The sequence below is a fragment of the Lactuca serriola genome, chromosome 1 (genome assembly GCF_051521515.1).
Source record: "Lactuca serriola cultivar US96UC23 chromosome 1, Lser_US96UC23_V15, whole genome shotgun sequence".
NCBI lineage: Eukaryota > Viridiplantae > Streptophyta > Magnoliopsida > Asterales > Asteraceae > Lactuca > Lactuca serriola.
Window position 1 is genome coordinate 17216421 of NC_136408.1, and position 15092 is coordinate 17231512.

Consider the following 15092-nt stretch of genomic DNA (forward strand, 5'->3'; position numbering starts at 1 on the left):
AGTGGGGTACGGTGGAGAGGGGTGTGGTGGGATTTTATTTTCTATTTTCTTATAATTATTTAAATATTAAAATAAATAAAGAATATGTAAAAAGTAAATGATAAGGGTAAAATAGTCTTTTCAAATCCACCAGGGACCAAAACCACGGGAAATTTCTGATTTTGGACCTTCCATGCAAGTCAGAAATATTTTGGACCTTATCTACAGTTTTTGCGAATCCACGAGGACCAATTTTGCAGTTTAGTCTAAAATATTAATATACCATTACTCTTATTTAGAAAAAACATCATAAATGGTCCCTGTGGTTACCCAAAATCTGAAGTTTAGTCCCCGTGGTTTAAAAACCTCATAGATGGTCCCTGTGCTTTCAAAACTTTTGACGATTGGTCCTTATAGCTAACTCCGTTAAGTTTTGTCTGTTAACTGAAGGGTATTTTCGTCATTTCACTACCACAGGGACCATTTATGATTTTTTTTCTTATTTTAAAAAAATAAATATAATTATTTAATATGTAAAAGGTCATCTATCTCTCTCTCTCTAAAACACTTTCGTCATCATCATTTACACAACCAAATTCACCATCTTTGACTTCCATCTCCAAGAGCTCTTCAACAAATTAACTTGGTTTTGAAATTATACAAAATTGATCCATGGTCGGAACCCCCAAAAAAAAAATCAAACCCATAAACCTTATCTTTAAAACCCAAAAAACAAAATTGGAATGTTCTTAAACTAGGTCTACACACCCTTTCCGTCTTCTTTGAATGTGATTCTGAGTTTTTTTCGGAACACAATTGAACCACCACCATCACCGTCGACACATATATTGAACCAAGTCTCGACTTGCTTTTACTTCATATTATTCATTATTGAATGTGAGTGTATGTATTTTAATTTTTGGTTGTGTGTGTCTCAATGCTTCGATTATGGTGCAACATCTGTAGGTGCCACCTCCGATGTCGGTGGCGGTTGTGAATCAGATGTTGGGGTAGCATCAACTTTCGATTTAGCATTTTCCATTGAATTTGGCTCAACCTTCACCTTATCAAATTGAGGAGGAGATGGTGGTGCCGACGACAAAGCATCATCATCAACAAAGTAAAATTTCTTCTCCAAAGGATAATAAAGCATAGCCTCCTCCCTTTCTTTAGAAACTGCTATGAATTTAAGCAGACTCTACCTAGAAAATTATGTCGGCTCATTATCCCAAGAGTGTTGTCATGAATAACATCAACTTCAAGCATATCAGTGAACATATTTTCCGGTTTTTCTGACATTAAACTCCAAAACCTCATTCCAAACTGGGTTAAAATCCCTAGCCACCACAGGGGTCTTCCGTCACTAGCAATAGAAATCAGGAATCACGTAGGTACTTGACGTTTAATGGATGCCTTTTGGAAGATGATTATGGGCATCAATGAGATTCCAAACGGATGCAATTAATGTTGAAATTCGAAGAAGCAGATAGTTTTTGCAGATGAACCCCTAAATCAACAAATTGTAGCATATAAACATACTGATCTTACCCTTATATGATTTTGACGAGACCCAATTTCTAGATCCATGATAAGTAGCTTCAAATCGCCAATGATGTCGGTTTTAATTTGATAAAACGAAGACCCATTTAGGAAAAAGTAATCAATTTTTATAAGATGAAGACCCAATCGAAGAAAAGTAGCAGCAGTAGTCATCGATCAAGGAGTGCACAACCGGTGCTTTGGTTACTCGAGGAAGGAAGAAAATGAAAGCGACAGTAGGGCTGTCGTTGATTGTTTTGGCAGCGCGGGCTACTCTGGAAGCTCTCGGCTGTCTCTCTTCTGTCCAACAGAAAACGCAAAGAATAAGGGAGGATGAAGCTGATTGAAAATAGCATAGCAGGTGGGGTGTTTGGTTTTTGATCCTCGACAAGAACAAGAGAAGAAGAGGCTTCTCCTTGTGGTGATTATCGAAAAACAGCACCTTCGGTGAAGGCATCTTCCACCATGAGAGAGAGAGAGAGAGAGAGAGAGACCCATTTGCAATAAGAGAAAACATCATAAACGGTCCCCGTGGTAGTGAAATGATGAAAATACCCTTCAGTTAACGAACAAAACTTAACAGAGTTAGCCATAAGGACCAATCGTCAAAAGTTTTGAAAGCACACGGACCATCTATGAGGTTTTTAAACCACGGGGACTAAACTTCAGATTTTGGGTAACCACAGGGACCATTTATGATGTTTTTTCTCTTATTTATTTATCATTTGTCTCTTCTTCTCTTATGCTCTAAACTTTAAAAACACATCTTCATACACACACCTATAAAAACACAGGCTCAAGAATCGAACTCAATGGTGTTGGGTTTTTTTTTTCAATCGAAACTCAAGAATCATCACCAAAATTTTGAATCGAATTTGAGATTGTGTGTTTGTGCATTTTAATTTATGAAATAGATTTGTGTTCGTGTTCGTTTCCGAAAATGGATTTAAGTGTGTGTGCTTGTTTTCATTTTTTGTAAAAAGTATTGAAAACGTCCTAAAATTTAAGACCGAAAAATTGCATTGTTAAATTAATAAAACTGGAATTCCTAAAACATCATCATATAAATCCAAATAAAACAATTGTATCAATCAGCATTTCTTATCAAAGTGAATCAAGAAAATGCAGAACAAGGTGGTGTGTGCAATCATCCCGAACTCTTCCATTTGAAAATCAAAGTACCTGAAACATAAATTAAAAATTGTAAGCACCAAGCTTAGTGAGTTCCCCAAGATATCACATACCAAACATAATAAATCACATATTGGGCCCCCGCCCTCCGTCGGGCCCCGCCCGCTATCAAGTCTCACTCGGCTTCGGGCCCCTCCTGGCATCGAGCCCCGCTCGGTTCACAAATCTGTCAATCACCAGGCCCCGCCTGACCGTGGGCCCCGCCCAATACATATAACCATATAAACATATAATCATACTAGCACATGTGATAATCACAAAGACAATAACATACCATACAATCATCGAGCCACGCCCGACATCGGGCATTGCCCGGTAGCATAAAAACACATATCAATAAGTGGCATATAGTATACTCATCAAGCCCCGCCTGGCATCGGGCCTTGCCCGGTTAATAGAACATCACATAACACATGCAAGAGTCACGCAGACATCTAGCGTCCTAACATATAAACCATGGGTTGACAATATTGCCTTCGACCCGCTAAACTCAGTGAGGAGACTCACATCGCACTGCCAAATCTCGCAGAAAGAATCTCTGGCTACTGCCCCGCAAGAATCTTCGTGCTATTAATTACAAGTTAACCATCCATCAATAATCAAATCTGACCCACGCTAAGTGTCCAAACTAGGGTAAAAGACTTTTTTACCCTTTTCATCACTTAGCCTAAAGCCAAGGCCCAATTCAACAATCCAAAAGCCCAAATTCCAAATAAATACACAAGGCCCAAATATGGCCCAATTTTCTAAATTGGGCCCAAATTCCATAGTGGCCCTTTCAAAATAATTATCAATCAAAAACCTGATGGCCCAATAGGGCCCAAAACATCTAAGCCCAAACACCGAAATCCATTCCTGTTGGGTACACAGGGCGTACTCAGCTTGTACGCTAAGCGTACTGGCTTAAGGGCTTATACGCTACGCGTACAGGATTGTACGCCCAGCGTACTCCTCCATTCCGCCCAATCTCATTTTTCTTCCTTAATCCGATAAGACATTGATCCAAAACATAGACTTGACTTCTTTGAGCTGAATAATCATGTGAAATTGCTATCTTTACGTTCATGTATGACTAAATGAAGCTCTTAAAGCTCAAAAGGACTTATTAGGTAACTTAACGCATGCGTGTGACCTTAAACCTCATAAAGCTTGCACATTTATGTTTAAGAACCTCATAAGTCCTTTAAACATCTTAACTCATCAATTAACCCAAAAAGGGACCTAAAAGTATGAAAATCAAGACAATAATAGATCTAAGCTTTAACAAGTCAAGATTTGAACTTGATACCTCTAGGAGCTTGCAAAGTGATGAATGATTTTGGATCTCTAAGTTCCCCACCAAGCTATGAACCTTCATCCTTCTTCAATCTCTTCAAAATGAGCAAAACCACACCAAATTCTCCTTAATAGCTCAAATGCACATCAATGGAGGCTAAGGGTCGATTTAGGGTTTTAAGAGGTTTGGGGGCTAGTAAAGAGGCCAATTTGTTAGGCATGTCAAACCAAACAAATAAAAGGGTACAAATGACTCCAAAAACACTGCTACTTTGCACTGAAAATGTAATACAAGGTAAGCAGGGTCGATCCACAAAGACATGGAACAAATGTTTATACCTTTTTGCGTAAGGTATAATTATGGTCACAAAAGTGGGGGATTTAAATGCAATGATTCAAATAAAGAACTAAATTAATAAGTACGCAAATGATTAAGTGAAATAAATTCAAGATTTATAAGTACTCCAACTCTATGCAAGACAAATTAGCAATGTGATTCCATGGATGAAATGATATTTGTTCAATTCCATCTAAGTTGGTAATTGGAAATGCTAAATAACTCTAGCACCTCCCATTCACCACATTGATTAACCAAAATAAGCTATTTTATTAATCCTAACCTTACAAATCTAATCTAAACAAGCTCTTAGAATTAGGTTGAAAGATTACATTAAACTTTATGTGAATGTTCCCAACAACACTCAATACTCCTCATAAGCTCGAGAGCATAAGAATGTGTGAATAAGATTTACACTAAATTCATTCAATAGAAATCAGTTTAGTGCTTGTCACCTAGTCCGATTTACAAAACAATTACGGATTTTGCAATTAGATAACTTGAATGATCTAACCCTAATTCAAATGGCCAATAAGAATCACAATTAGAATCAAACATTCAATTGAAACAAAATCAAATTCACTAGATAGAAAATTGAAAGAAAACATCAAGTCATATTATTGAAATCACAACTAGAAGTCAAGACATAAAGTTGGAGAATCTAGGGTTCTAGCCACTCATGACTAGAACAAGATCACAAATCTAGAAAATGAAATTAAAGTTCTTACAAAATGAAATCATATGTTCCCAAGTGTTTTCAAGCAACAATTTCCTTCAAAATGCTCCCCAAAATCGCCTCTAGAACTCACAAAATCGACCCCCTTTTTGGAAAGAAGAAAAACTGTTTTAAACCCGAGACTTCGTTTACACGGTCGTGTAAACCTCTAAAATGCCAAAATCTTCATTTCTTTGATATCTTCCTCCTCGGTGCTCCGAAAGTCCCGAAACTTCATCTACATCTCTTATTTATCTCCTCAAGTAAGATCCAGCCTCCAAAAGTCCTTGAAATATAATAAAAATGTGTGAATGAAATAGCCTCATGAAAAATCCCGAAAAACATGCAAAATGCATGAGTTTAAGCCTAAATGCAATGCACTTTTATGGAATAAAACTACAAAATGGGTGCATAAAAATTAAAATGCACCTAATACAACCCTAAATACTTAAGATGCTTAAATAGGGTACACACACTTAAAAGTAGGGTTTTTTGCACCCCTCGTACGCCCAACGTATGAGGTCGAGGCTTTGTGATCATTCCCACTTTGTATGCTAAGCGTATACAAGTGTATGCCCAACATACTACACTTCGCAATAGTACGCCCCGCGTACTAGGGTTTCCTCTTAAATCCTAAAAAAATCTGAAGGCCATAACTTATTCATTATAAATCCGATTCTGATGAACCTTATATCCATGAAAAGGTAACGAGAAGCTCTAAGCTTTTATCAACTCATACCTGCCATAAAATTTCCCGAACAAGGATCCAATTCCATAAAGTCCGTGATGTTACTTTACCTAAATACCCCTTAGCTCCAAAACCTAATCCAAACACCCGGATCATCTAAATTACGTCACCCACACCCCAATAGGTAACGATTCGGGATAGGGTGTTACAAATCTCCCCACTTCAATTATATTCCATCCTCGAAATCATTCATTACCAATCCCGACATGCCAAACAACCTGAGCATCACGGTTACAACCCCAAGTATACCATAGCCTTCCCAAGGCAACCGAAACCAACCCTAGCAGGGCTCTCCAACCCGAAGATGAATGAATCCTTTCTCAGCCTAAAACAATCCCCTGCAAAATAACCACACAAAATAATCACATCTACACATCCTGAAATTTGAAATCTCGAATTGGTCCGACTCCCTGACATACTGCCCATACTGAACCATTGCTAATTCCAATCTACTTATCCCCCAAATGACTTCTCAACTTCTGAAAACCTAAACACATTTATATATCAAGAAAGAGTCCTAACTTGCTTTTTCCTACCAAAACCCACCGATGGCATCATAATGATGTAGGCATCGATTGTGTCTATTAACTACCCTCTTTGTGGTGCCAATTTGGTTTAACCAACTTTTAACTACTTTCCTTCCTTGTATAAATGCAAGTGAATGTTACAGGAAAAGGGTTGATCATTGACATATACGAAATTGATCGTTAGTAGCTTTTTGTCTCTCAAGAACACAAAAAAAATCATAAAGGTATTATGTGTTTTATGAGTTTGGATTAGACCTGTAACCCAAATTAGGTTTCTTGGATTACCCCATTTTATGAATTTGTGTACCCCAGGCTATAAGGGACGAATTAAAAATTTCGGAAAGTGATATAATCACGATCCATGTAATATCCAAGTATGATTGTTATTCTGAAATCCTTATCTCTAGTAATTCAAAGAGTATTTAAGTGTAACAACCATAAAATTCAAGCCAATTTAAAACTTTTTTAAAGAATTTCAAAACCATTAATCATTACCAATCTGTTTTCAAAATAGTTCCATATCAGAGTATCCCAAAAACAAAGTCATAAAATGTGAGGAGTTGTACGATCACGCCTTTATCTTCCCGTGATCATCTGAGGTACCTAAAACCAAAACTGAAACTGTAAGCCCAAAGCTTAGTGAGTTCCCCAAAAATACTCATACACACAACAATGTACATATAATCTCGAACAACATACTATGGGTCCAGTCAACCATCGGGTTATAACATCCTATCTACCAAGATACTGATCTAACGGATCATAACAACACTCGAGCATATGACATATCAGGATAGCAATCCAAAAGGGCCGACCTCGGTGCCTTAGACCCATGAGTATAGTGAGGAAAACTCACCTCTCAACTATAGAATCGAAGTGATGATTTCAAACTCTCGAACCACAGCCACGAACCCCCATCACCTATATTTACCATAGGACCATTCCCATAAATTTCCAGTTTACCAAAATACCCCAAAAGTCAACTAGTCTGCCCTTGGTCAAGGTCAACAGTCCATGTTGACCCGAATCGTCGAGTGTAGTTAACCGAGTCGTCGAGTCCTTCTCGAACTCGAGAAGTCGTTAAATCCCCCATTGACTTGTCGATTTTCCCTGCAACTCGCCGAGTTCATGCATGTCCAAATGTCAGGAAAACCCTAATTGACTCGTCGAGTCATCCTACTGACTCGCCGAGTCCATGCAGAAATCCTTGCACGAAAATCTTCATCGGATTCGCCGAGTTGGCCATGCAACTCGTCGAGTCCCTTCAATCCTTTCTCCATCCAGATGATTTTAAGCTACTACAAAGCTCCATATTGCAGATCAAGCTCCCCAAGGCATGTTTATCATGTAAAGTTGCAAGCTTTACGTGCATGCAAGGTCTTAAGAGCCAAAACCAAGCTAAAGAAGAGATTCTAGGCAATGGAAATGCACTATCATGCTGAAGGCTGAAACTTTTATGATTATAAGGACCAAGATGAGCCTAGATCTGAAGTTGCAACTTCAGATCTTGGTTCATCACCCGAAATGAAATTCCAACATGCTAAAATGGCCCTAAAACTCAAATATATAAGGGTCTAGCTAGAAGGAGATCAAGGTAACGACTTGATACCTTCAAATGATGCTAAACTGGGGTAGACTTCAGATCCACACACGTTCCTTGACTCAAACTTCCTGATCTTCAAGCTCCTTGCAACAAGATCTACCTTCCAAGCTTAAAACACACAAACATGGAGAGTAAACATGAATTTGGATTTCTAGGATCAAGTGGGGGGGGGGTTGTAAGGGAGGACAAGGGAGGCTAATGACCCTATAAATAGGGTGCAATACCCCATAAATTATGGTTTCATCCACCAGCTCCAATTTGTCGAGTTGTGTCCTCCGACTTGTCGAGGCGGCCACTTAAAAGACGTGGCTGATTTCGTTCCTACTTGACGAGTCTGTTGGGTTTTGAGCATTCTAACACTCATAAGGTGTTTATGCAACCCTAGATACCTTGGATCTATGTTTTCACTAATTATACATGCAAAGGTGTTTCCAAGGTACTAAGCCTATAACTAGCATACAAAGTTGTAAACTACACAAGATACTAGTTAGTGTAACATACCCTTTTTATGGCTGGAAGTCTTGATGCATTTGGCCTTAAGAGCTTAGCCCCAATAGTGTGGAAGCCTCAAGTGGAATCACAACACATCAAGTACAAAGGTAGGACTTGAGAGAGAATCTCCATGCACTCTAAAACCTTCATGAACTCGAAGAACATATATGTTTTGAATTGTAAGAGTCATGGGTAAAACCCAAACCCATACCCATGGGTTTATGATCCATGGTTCATGTGACCCAACTCTTTACGTATCCATACATAAACTTGGTCCAACATGGATCATAAGCCTAACACATATAAATATAATTAATTAACATAATTAGTTCCCATATATTTAATTAGTCTCTTTTTTATCACTAAATCAATTCAAAATTAATTCTTGATCAATACTAATTAAAACCATATGATTTCATATTAATATACTTATAATATATTAATAAATCATATATAACCTTCTCTCAAGAGTCCATCCTAACAAATTGTCCTGATGATATGCAACCCAAATGGACCATGCTACTCTCGGGTCAAGTACATACCAATAATAGTTATGGGCTTAGACATCTAATCCAACAGAGTCAGAGCATCCGAATCGTCGAGTAGACCCTTTAAGATGTAAATAAAACTGTAAATTTTATACCCGAGAGTCAGGGTGTTACAATTATCCCCTACTTGAACTAGACTTCATCCTCGAAGTCTGCTACGGTGAACAACTCCCGATAATGCTCCCACATCTCAACCTCCGGCTCCTATGTCCACTCAGACCCTCTTCGGTGCTCCCACTATACATTTACCAAAGTTATATCCTTGTTCCGCATAACCTTCACCTTCCTCTCCAGTACGGCCACTAGTCTCTCTATATAGTTCAGGCACTCGTCGACCTATATGTCTTCCAAGGACACTACTGATGTCTCGTCTAATATGCACTTCCGCAAAAGGGACACGTGGAAAGTGTTGTGGATCTGGATAAGCTTCTCCGGTAGCTCTAGTCTATACGCCACCTTGCCAACCCTAGCAATGACCTTGAACGACCCAATGTATCGGGGACCCAATTTCCCCCTCTTCCTGAAGCAGATCACACCCTTCCAGGGTGAGACCTTTAGGAGTACCATGTCACCGACCTGAAACTCCAACTCAGATGTAACACCCAAAAATTTCAAACCAATTTAAACTTTCAAAAACAACCCAAGTTCCATTAGTTATTAGAAAAAGGTTTCCAAATAGTTTATTATCAGAGTATCCCAGAAACAACATCATAAAAGTGAGGAGCGGTACGATCATGCCTTTGCCTTGCCACGATCTCCTGATGTACCCGAAACAATATACTGAAACTGTAAGCCCGAAAGCTTAGTGAGTTACCCCCAAAATACCCATACACATACATAAATGAACAACATACTATGGGTCCAGTCAACCATCGGGTTGGAATACCCCTGGCCCTCAACCATCAGGTTAGGATGCCAACATACTATGAGTCCAATCATCCTTAGGATGGAATACTCCCGGCCCACAACCATCAGGTTGGAATGCCCACACTCCTACACATATAATAACTACTATGGGTCCAATCATCCATCAGGATGGAATACCCCATGCCCTTAACCATCGGGTTGGAATGCCAACATACTATGAGTTTAATCATCCTCGGGATGGAATACTCTTGGCCCACAATCATCTGGTTGGAATGCCCACCTACTATGAGTCCAATCATCCCCGGGATGGAATACTCTCGGCCCACAACCATCGGGTTGGATTAACCACATACTATCAAATAAACATGTACACCTATATCAGATAATCATATAACAGTCTACCAGACAACATACTAGGGCCCTATCATCCTCGGGATGGAATACCCTCAACTACCATAACAGACATGTGCACATATAACATGTAATCTCCTATCAGCATACAGACAGTTAGAACTAACCAATCGTACTAGCACGTAACCATCCTATCTACCAGGATACCGAGCTATCATATCACTATAGTAACTATCTCAAATAACAATTCAAAGTGCCGACCTTAGTGTCGTATACCCTTGAGTATAGTGAGGATAACTCACCTTGCAAATGTCGAACTGAAGAGATGAGATCAAAAATCCCGATTACCGCCACGAACACCACCGCCTAAAACTTTATTGAAACCATAACCATCAGAGCCCAAATTACTAAAAATAACCTTTTGAAGTCAAACTGGTCAACTCTTTGTCAAAGTCACAGTCATGTTCAAAGTCAACCTTCCTGGTTGACCCTACTCGTCGAGTCATCCTAGTGACTCGCCGAGTTCATGAACTCAGAACCCCACAGTTTGGGACTGGACTCGCCGAGTCACCCGTCGAGTCCTTCAATCAGAGTCCTAGCCTGTCCAACTCACCAAGTCACCATTCAACTCACTGATTTGCATCATAACCAGTTGGGTTAGGGTTTGCGACCCAACTCGTCGAGTCCAAGAACATACTCGCCGAGTCTACTTAAGTTATCCCTATTCAGACGATTTCAGACCATCTCACTGCTTCCAACTCATAGATCTGGACTCCTAGGGCTAGTTTCACACGTAAAGTTTCCAACTTTACGTGCATGCAAGGCAGTATAGGCTCAACACAAGCTAGAAAGAAGGTTCAATACAAGAATGCTCTTATACATGCACAAAGGCTGATGCTTTATGCTTCCATGGACCAAAACCAACCTAGATCTGAAGTTGCAACCTAAGATCTAGTCCCTACACCCGAAATTGATCTAACCATGAATAGATCTAAAAGGGAAAAGCTCAAGGTAACATCTTGTTACCTCAGATCGTGCCTAAAATGAAGTAGATTCCGGATCTACAAGGATTCTTTGATGCTAGCCGCTTGATCTACAAGCTTTCTTCTCTATATTCCTCCTCCAAAGCTCAAATCTCTTCAACAATGGAAGCTCACACAATTTTAGGGTTTACTGACTCTCAAGGGTAACAAGGAGGCTAAGGGGAGGACATAAGGTCCTTTAAATAGGGTGCAAACTCTAAGATTTAGGGTTGTCTCTTCCCAACACTGACTCGTCGAGTCCTGCCGCCGACTCGGCGAGTCGGATCACTTAACACGTGCCCCACATCCATTTCGACTCGATGAGTTAAGATACCTACTCGTCGAGTCTACTCCTTTATTTACACATAGCACCCCGAACTTATATTCCTGAACTTGGGATGTTACATCAGATCGGTGTCGGTCGACGTAGCTCTTCTACCGACTCTGTGCGGTCTGCAACCGCTGTCTAATTTGCTGAATTATCTTGGTAGACTGCAGGAGTACCTCGGTCCGACCCGTCACCCTGTGTCCCACCTCGCCCCAACAGACCGGGGTGCGACATCTCCGTCCATACAACAACTCATAAGGTGGGGCACCAATGCTATAGTGAAAGTTGTTATTATAGGAGAACTCTGGAAGGGGTAGGTAGGAGTCCCAGCTCCCGCCAAAGTCAATGACGCAGGCCCTCAACATATCCTCAAGAGTCTGTATGGTCCGCTCGCTCTGGCCGTCCATCTGTGGATGATAGTGTAACACCCAAGATCAGAAAGTCCAAGAAAAGGAAAGAAACCCTAAGTCAAGGAGTGGACTCGTCGAGCCCAAGGAGGAACTCGACGAGTCGGAGCGGGATCCGGGGAATCGAGTAAGTGACCAACTCGGCGAGTCGGCTCGTGAACTCAGCGAGTTGGGTCTGAACGAGGAAAACCCTAAATCCGGGACTTGGAGCCTATTTAAACGTCTCATTCTCCTCCCTAGGGTTCCTTTACTGCCTCTCTACCCCAGAACACCAAACCCTAGCCACCATATCTGTTTTGAGCTAGATCTTGCCTTGAAGAGTGCATTAAAGCTTGGAGAAGGAAGAAAGACCTTGGAGGTGCAAGAAGGGACTACAGATCCGGGATTGGGAAGACATTTCAGACCAATTGGAGGTAATAAGTTGTTGCTTGGACTCCCTTTTTGCACCTAGATCTATTCTTATGTGTGAGTTTTGGACATTTTTGGCATGATAAGTAACCATTTCGAGCTAGAGGTCCAGATCTGAGGTTGCTACCTCAAATCCATGCCTGTTTTGGTCTAGAATCCCCTAAAGTATCAGCCCTTGGTATGTTGGAGAAGTATGTTTGCCATAAACCCTAGTTTGAAGTGTTTTGAGCCTAGATCTCTTTAGCTACACGTAAAGTTTGCCACTTTACGTGAAGAATAGGCCTTAGAAGTATGGATCTATGAGTTGGAACCCCTGTTTGGCTCGAAAAGCCACTACATGGATTAAGAGCTGTAGCGACTCGGCGAGTCACATGGGTGAACTCGGCGAGTTGGATGAAGATGGGCAGGAACTCGACGAGTTGGAAGAACAACTCGGCGAGTCTGTTGATGATTGCCTTGGACTCGGTGAGTCTGTTCTTAGACTCGGCGAGTTAAGTCGCGAAACCCCAAACCCTTTGAGTCAGGACTCATATCAGTGAGTTGAGTGGGGACTCGGTGAGTTGGACAGTACAGAACTCGGAAATCAGTGAACTCGGCGAGTCAGTAGGCTAACTCGACGAGTAGGGTCAACCTGGAAGGTTGACTTTGACCAGGACTTTGACTTTGATAAGAGTTGAGTTAGTTGACTTGTATAGGACAGTCGGGCTAAGTGTTACCTTGTTATTGGTAGCTCGGAGAGTTAGAGGAGCAGCGCTTCAGACGTTTGTCGGTTAGCAGCCAGAGGGTTACCAGCAGAGTTCAACAGTTCAGGTGAGTTTCCTTCCAGTAGGAACGGGTCTAAGGCCACAATGTCGGCCCGTTTAGCTAGCAGTAGTTTCCGGACTTCGGTCCGATGCAGTAGTTAGTATGTTTGATGCCTTCGTGGCTCAGACAGGATTTATGTGTTATGTGTTCCGAGTCACGGCCCGATGCAGTATGTAGTATATGTGTGTTCATGTTAGTTGATATGTTTATGTTATGCTTTGTTTAGTTAGTTCCGGACTTCGGTCTGATGCAGTTAGTACGGACTTCGGTCCGATGCAGGGGACAAGGTCCCAGCCAGTTTTTGGATTTCGATCCGATGCAGGGGGCAAGGCCCCAGTTACTCCGGGCTTCGGCCCGATGCAGTTTTCGGACTTCGGTCCGATACAGGGGACATGGTCCCAGTTAGTCCGGGCTTCGGCCCGATGCAGTTTCCGGACTTCGGTCCGATGCAAGGGACATGGTCCCAGTTAGTCCGGGCTTCGGCCCGATGCAGTTTCCGGACTTGGGTCTGATGCAGTGGGCAAGGCCCAGTATGTGCTTTATATGTTGTATGGTATGTGGTAGTTTGGGGGAGCTCACTAAGCTTCGTGCTTACGGTTTCTAGTTTTGGTTTCAGGTACTCAGTTTTCAAAAGAGGAGCTCGGAGAGGTTGCAGTGCACACACCATAGTAAGTTGGCCTGGGGAATGTTTTACTCTGATAATGAGATTATCTTTTGAATTTAATACTCGAAAATTATGTTATGACTTATGATACGTTTTTATAAACATGGATTAGTAATGTTTTAAAAAGAAATTTTTAGTCGCGATTTTTGGGTCGTTACAGATAGGATGTACTAAAGTGCAACCAAGTACCCAGTTCCTGGTGGAACTTCTGCCAAAATCGAGAGGTAAACCGAACATCACGGTCTGAGACTATAAAGACTGGAACCCCGTGACGAGCGAAAATCTTGCGTATATACAAGTCGGCAGGCTTCTCGGTCGATGAACTCTCTCGAATGGGCAAGAAATGAGCACTCTTGGTCAATCGATCCACGATCACCCAAATAGCGTCGAACCCCTTCGCCGTTCTCGACAGCTTGGTGATGAAGTCCATCGTGATCTGCTCCTATTTCCACATAGGAACCTACAAAGGCTGCAATATGTCGTGCGACCTCTCGTGCTCGACCTTGACCATCCTGCAGGTCAAGCACCTCTCGACATACCAAACGATTTTATCGCTTCATGCACGGCCACCAGTAACTCAATCCCAAGTCTCGATACATCTTGGTGGCCCGCAGGTAAATAGAGAAGCGAGACTTATGAGCCCCCTCCAATATAGTCTGTTTGACCCCACCAAACATCGAAACCCATACCCGACTGCACCGGTTCACCAATCTATAATGCCCGTTTCCCTTGTATGCATTTAATTAAGTATTTATTCATTTTGAAAGAGGGGCTCGACAAGTTGGTAGCCCCGACTCGTCGAGTAGAGGGAAGATTGTGTGCATGCTTTTAATGATGGTCCCAGTTAGTCCGGGCTTCGGCCCGATGCAGTTTCCGGACTTCGGTTCGATGCAAGGGACATGGTCCCAGTTAGTCCGGGCTTCGGCCCGATGCAGTTTCCGGACTTGGGTCTGATGCAGTGGGCAAGGCCCAGTATGTGCTTTATATGTTGTATGGTATGTGGTAGTTTGGGGGAGCTCACTAAGCTTCGTGCTTACGGTTTCTAGTTTTGGTTTCAGGTACTCAGTTTTCAAAAGAGGAGCTCGGAGAGGTTGCAGTGCACACACCATAGTCAGTTGGCCTGGGGAATGTTTTACTCTGATAATGAGATTATCTTTTGAATTTAATACTCGAAAATTATGTTATGACTTATGATACGTTTTTATAAACATGGATTAGTAATGTTTTAAAAAGAAATTTTTAGTCGTGATTTTTGGGTCGTTACAAGTTGGTATCAGAGCCTTGGTT